Source organism: Dipodomys merriami, unplaced genomic scaffold (genome assembly GCF_024711535.1).
Source record: "Dipodomys merriami isolate MVZ:Mamm:240054 unplaced genomic scaffold, mDipMer1.0.p SCAF_3368, whole genome shotgun sequence".
Taxonomy (NCBI): domain Eukaryota; kingdom Metazoa; phylum Chordata; class Mammalia; order Rodentia; family Heteromyidae; genus Dipodomys; species Dipodomys merriami.
Window position 1 is genome coordinate 1 of NW_027204902.1, and position 6,159 is coordinate 6,159.

General features: G+C 35.7%; 1 pseudogene; it reads left to right on the forward strand.

The window, feature by feature from the left end:
* The first annotated feature begins 5,843 nt into the window (after positions 1-5,843).
* On the forward strand, positions 5,844-5,942 carry LOC138803189 (U6 spliceosomal RNA; annotated as a pseudogene).
* Positions 5,943-6,159: the final 217 nt, after the last annotated feature.

Sequence of the window (6,159 nt, forward strand, 5' to 3'; positions counted from 1 at the left end):
AAGTCTTCTTGTGTCTAAAGTGCCCTCAAAAATAAGTACTCTGCCAATTTTTGGATCAATCACTTATAACCTCAAAGATATTTTGATAACAAGATGCTTAAAGGAAACAGAAGAATACTGCACTTTTATCTTCTCTCTTAAGACTCTCCTTAGATACCATATCAGGAACAGTGAAGTTATTCTTTGCAAAATTATTTCAATAGATTATTTTTTTCTCTTCATCTTGCATTTGTTCAACAAGATGTATGGAGAAGAATAGAGTTGAATCACCCATACCATGGATGACAGTGTCTTTTACAAAAGGACAATGCTCCTATGTCCTATTTCTCTGTCCTCCTCTTAGCTCTTGCCTGATTTCCAACTAATCACAGATTCTTAGCTTCAAAAAAAGTCTAATGAAGGTGAAGGACTATAAGGCCTCCCCCGTTGCTACATTGTAGGGCTAGATCTCCGGCAGGAGGTAAGTGTGAACGACGCACTCAAGGAACACACGTTGGGAGAACAGGCTTAAGCAGGTCTGGTTTATTTCTGCACAAGGGTTGGGATTTTATAGGCCCAGCTTTCCCAACCTCCTGAGTCCTTCCAAGCCAATTACTTAGCGGGGAGTTGATCATGGGCATTGCTTGGTGACAGGCACTGATTGGTCCCCTGGGGTCATGTAGGGAGCATGGACAGCTCATGGCTGTAAAGCTAGGCAGACGTGCCTGTGGGTCCCGTCTCTATGAGCAGGAAGTGTGCTTCAACTGCTACTCTAGCTGACTCAACCAGTTCTGACCGGCTCTACCCACAAATTTTCCCTTTTCATTTAAAAGGACCGTCATTATGGTGACCCGTCATTGGAGGCATTTTTGCCGGGAGTGCAAGCATTTAATAATTCCTAAGAGAGTAAGCCCTACATGTGCACGGCCTCCCCAGATGACCAGAGAGGATGGCGAAAACCATTGTTGTAACTTTTTAAGCACATCTTCTAAAAGGGAGACAGCGGGAATAAGCTGAATGGTGGTCTGGTTTAGGTGGGTAACATCATGCAGCAGGTTTTGGTTGAAGTTTAACTACTTAAGGGACTTAGGGACTTTGATGTAGTTACTAAGTTCAGTGAAATTGGGTGCGGGAGTGGAAAGCTGACAGACAGAAGTAGTCATAGCATTACATAGTCCTCCTTGTTGTAATCAAAGAAACGTAATCTGTTCTTGGAGCAAGTCTATTTGTTGTTGGAGCACAAGGAGGCCTCCCTTAAGATGATTGGCAACTTGTAAATGTTATAATTCTATGGATGACAGTTGAGGGATGAGCTGGTTTATCTGTTGCACGGTGGACACGCTTTGGGACAGCAATATAGCGGCGGTGGTAGCTGAAGCCACTGTAGCGATGATTGCGCACCGATTGCAAGGATCAATCCTACTGCTCTTTTAGTGCACGGATGAATCAATTGAACCTGGGAAAACTGAGAGTCATTAGTAGCCAGAACAATAAATGGAGGAACACGTACAAAACCTGCAAAAGGATATGAGTCATTGGGTTGCCAGTGATTGCTGAGAGTGCAAGTAGCAGAGGAGTTGTCTCCTAGACAAAAAATGAACGGGGCTGTAAACACTACCATTCCTGACACCTGGTCATATCCAGATCAGTTACAGCGACGAATATTGGCCAATAGGAAAGGGGACAAACCGAGGCAGGAATGTGATGATCAAACGATTGGCATGGGGGGTCCTAGGTCTCCCAATCGTCCTCCTGAAGAGTCATAAAACTCCTTTAGATTTTGAGGTTTGGGATCTTTTTCAGATTGGTTGTACATAGCTGGGTCTCTACCCTTAAAAGAGTTTTAAAAGAGAAACTATGAAGATGAAGCAGTGGGTGAGGCTTCAATAGCCAAGAAGCTGTGTTTAATTGGAAATCAGGAAATTGCTGAGAGGAGGACATAGAAGTAGGACACAGAAGCATTGTCCTTTTGTAACAGACCTGTCTTCTAAGGTATGGGTGATTTACCTCTATTCTTCTCCATACATCTTGGTGAGCAAATGCAAGAACAAGAGAAAAATAATATATTGAAAAAGTTTTGCAAAGAAAAACTTCACTGTTCCTGATATGGTATCTAAGGAGAGTCTTAAGTGAGAATATAAAAATGGAGTATATTTTGGCTTCCTCTAAGCATCTTGTTAGCAAAATATATCCTTGAGTTTAGAATTGATTGAAAGAAAAAGTGATGGAGTACCTATTTTTCTGGGCAATTTAGACACAAGAAGACTTTCAAGGTAAAGGAAAAAGAAAAAAGTTAGCCAAGTATTTGTAATCACAGTTTCTTGGACTGGTTTTCTGGATACAATTTTTACATTAGATTTGTCCTCATTAACATAGATGTTGTTTCATGGCAACAAAATGCAAGAGGAAAATTTAATGGACTTGCTTAGTCAATTAAACAGCATAATCAAAAAAAGTGGCAAATAACTTTTAGTGAATTATTTGACCAATTACTTTGCCAGAATAAAGAAGGAAAATGTAATTCAAAATGAATTGACCTAAAAGTATGAATAAAATGTAGTGAAGAGAGATGAGAGAAAAAATAGAGGATTGCTTTCTCTACAGTGGAGTAATGGGTTCTTCATCTTGTTTCTTCCATTACATATTTCCAAGCTATCAATTGTGGCTCAGGACTGGAGTATCAAGTTCAGAAAGATAATATTTGCAGCAGATATAGGTGATTTATAACCTTAGATAATCTATTTAAATCTGTTCAGAATCCTCCCCTACGCCAAACTATCCTCTTTGAACATTTTTGTTTGCTTTTACTAAGACTTTCCTCCATTAACTGCTTAAAATTTTTGAGAGGTCATATTCATACTCCCTACAGATTGCTGTTTGGTTGTGATTTTTATGTGTTTTTGTGTTTTTTAACTGAATTTCCAAAGGTTGTGCAAGTGTCTTACAATTAAATTTGTCCACCTAATTATCCATTGCTCCTGGATCACAGTGACACCTTCTATCATTCTCAACCACCCCTTCTCCAAGATTTATTTCCGATTTACCACTTCCTTTCTCAAATGTGTACATTGAGTATTCTAGCTGTACTTGCCCCTTGTTCCATTTTTCATTCATTCTATGTCTTTACTATTATGGCTCTCTGGTTTCAACTTCCTGATAGTCATTCTGTTAAACTGTCTGTTAATATTTGAAAGGTTTATATACATTCCATGGAGTTTCAGTCCTGCACATACTTGAACTAATGTCAGCTTATATTTCCATAATTCATTCATCTGCAATAACAATTTGCAAGACTGGAGACTTGAAACACCTATACATGATTATATTCTCATCCATTTCAAGATTAATCATTAGTCAACAAGAAAGTTTAAAAATGGCTTTGAATGTATTCTTAACTACCAGTTTTTATAAATGGTTTTGTACAATATGTGTGATTATTTTATTTTACATGGAATAAAACTTTCTACTACATATAAGTTTTGGAAAAAGAAGAAAAGTAACATATACTACTATAGAAGTATATGATAGAAATAGAAGATATATTTTGTCACATCTCAAATGAGTACCCATATTCAAGACTTAAAGACATATTTCTTACTGTGTTAGACAGAGGGAAAACAAAACAGCATATGATAAGGCAAGTATTTGTGACTTTTTAAAATGCCCCTTATTAAGTGATGAAATTTACTTTATTAGCTAATGTTTAGGGTTGAAATATGGGAGGCTGACCTATTTAACAAATTTCTGGAAGGCACCTACTGAGCAACACAAATGGTGCGTGGTACTATTTCTAGACTTTAATGAATGGTTGAACCTGTCTGACATTAGTGCTGGGTAAATGAATCAACTGTATTGTAACTTGCTCCCTACACTTGAAAAACTTGTAATGTCACTAAGTGTCATCTACTTATCAAATGTTATTTTGGTAAGTGTGATTTCAAAAAGTTTATTTGAAAAGGAATACACTTTCAGGAGATTAAATGTAGGTTGGTTTGAGAATGACAACATTTTTATACAAGAGAACGAAGTTGTACTAAAGTACCAGTGTTTTGAAGCACAAACGATCTTCTCAATTAATGTTTTGCTGAATTACATTTAACCTCTAAGTCGTTTTCCTGACCATGGTAGATCAATCACGGATCTATCCTTCCAGGAACTATTTTTTGGGCCGACTAATGCTGGACTGAAATATTACGTTAGTCATTAGGGGAGGGGTATTAAAAATAATCTTGTGACACTTTCTGATCTTGTTCACTCATATGGGCTGGTCATCTGTAAATTCAGTTTGAAATATAGTAATTTCTCTCCATTTTGAGACTTCATCTTTCATTTTAAGTTGCCTTACATTACACAATTGCTTGCTGCTAATTCTTGTTTCTCAAGGAATTGGAGCCCTGAAATATAAGAAATGAGAAATTGAGATGGATTTTCAGTTACTGTCTGCTGGCATGTTGCATAAGCCTAGTTGAGAAGTCTTGCCCCTGTTATCTGATGATGCAGGTAACTAAGCCATAAGATATTAGGACCCATGGGTCTATAGAAGATTAGATATCGTATTAGGACAATTGGAGTATAATATGTAGGAATGCATCAGAAATATGTAGAAAAACAGTTTGGGACCAGTGAGTTAAAACAATAAACAGAGCATCAGAGTAAAATCTCTTATAGATTAGAGTAAAACAACATTGATTTTTAACAATGTGAATTCAGAAGACCATGAGCAATTAGAAGGTATCGCAAGTGTATACCGAAGACATTGCATTGATACTTTTTATATTCTAATATATATTCTAAACCTAATTATTTATATTCCAATTATATTTATGAATAAATAAATATCACTTTATTTGTCAAATTATCAATTGATTCTAGTAAGTTTCACTGTGTGAAATATAAAATCAGCACATATAAATATAAAATATATAACTATATATAATATAAAAAAATGGCACATGTTTTGCATTGTTCTGTTTTGGTTAGGGTATCAAAAGCAACTCTGATTTAAAGTATTTTTCCATTTTCTCTACCTCAGTGTTTGATAGAGTTAGACTTAAACCTTTACCTTTTGTAGATTTACAGACTGGAGGCAAGGGGAAACATTACCAATTTAAGGCCTAATAACAAGGAGAAACATATGGACTTCTCCTGGAGCTATGACAATATTTGGTGATAGAAAGGCAGTAGTCTAAGTTCCTGCCTGGTTGGAAGGTAGATAGGCCAGGACATTAGGTAATCATGCATATGAACAATTTTTTCACCTTCTTGGCTTTAGCTACTTTTGAAATGGTAGGTATGATAAACAATTATATTTTGATAAAAACCTTCCAATCTGAAAAGTTCTGTCTGAAATATTCATTTTTCTATGATCCCTTGGAACTAAGATTTATTTTGTTCAAGTAAGACAATTTACGCGATCAGGGTAAGATATTCTGGTTGGTCTGATCCTACATGGAAGAAGGGTAAAGTGTCATGTAGACGTTTGTGCCAATGAGACCGCATTTGGGAAAATTTCAGCTGCAGAAGTTTAGAAGTAGCTCTTAAGCAAGGCTTACTTTGAATCCGTTAGCTACACAGAGCAAACTCAGTTGAATAAATAAGTACTTGAAAAAGCCATCCCCTTTGGACCTAGCTAAAAATGCTTCAATGTATGATTAAACTAAAATGAAAAAGATTTAAAATAGTCATTGACAAAAAAATTACAAACTGAACAATATAATTATTTTCCATTATACACAGAATTTTAGGGAAATAAGATCAGTAGCATTGTTAGGAACAATAAGGTTTCCTTGTTACAAACAGGCACCCAAGGATATAATCCTGTATAAATATTGCATCATTAACTACCTAAATTTAGAGGACATTACATGCTTCAGCAGCACATGTACCCAAATTACACCAATACAGAGATTAACATGGCAATTGCAAAGGATGATATGAAAATCTGTGAATTATTCCAGATTTTTCATTCTTCAGACGCAAGAAATGAAAAACAATTATTAAAAAGTTGATTACAAAATTACAAGTGTAACAATATATGTAATTCATATAAATAAAAGTTTGACATCAGTGTATTAAATCTTCACCTTAGAAAGGCCTTTATATAGCATAATCATAATAAAACTTTAAAATTAGACAACATTGTCATTTTATTCCAAAGAAATATACTATAAGGACCTAGTA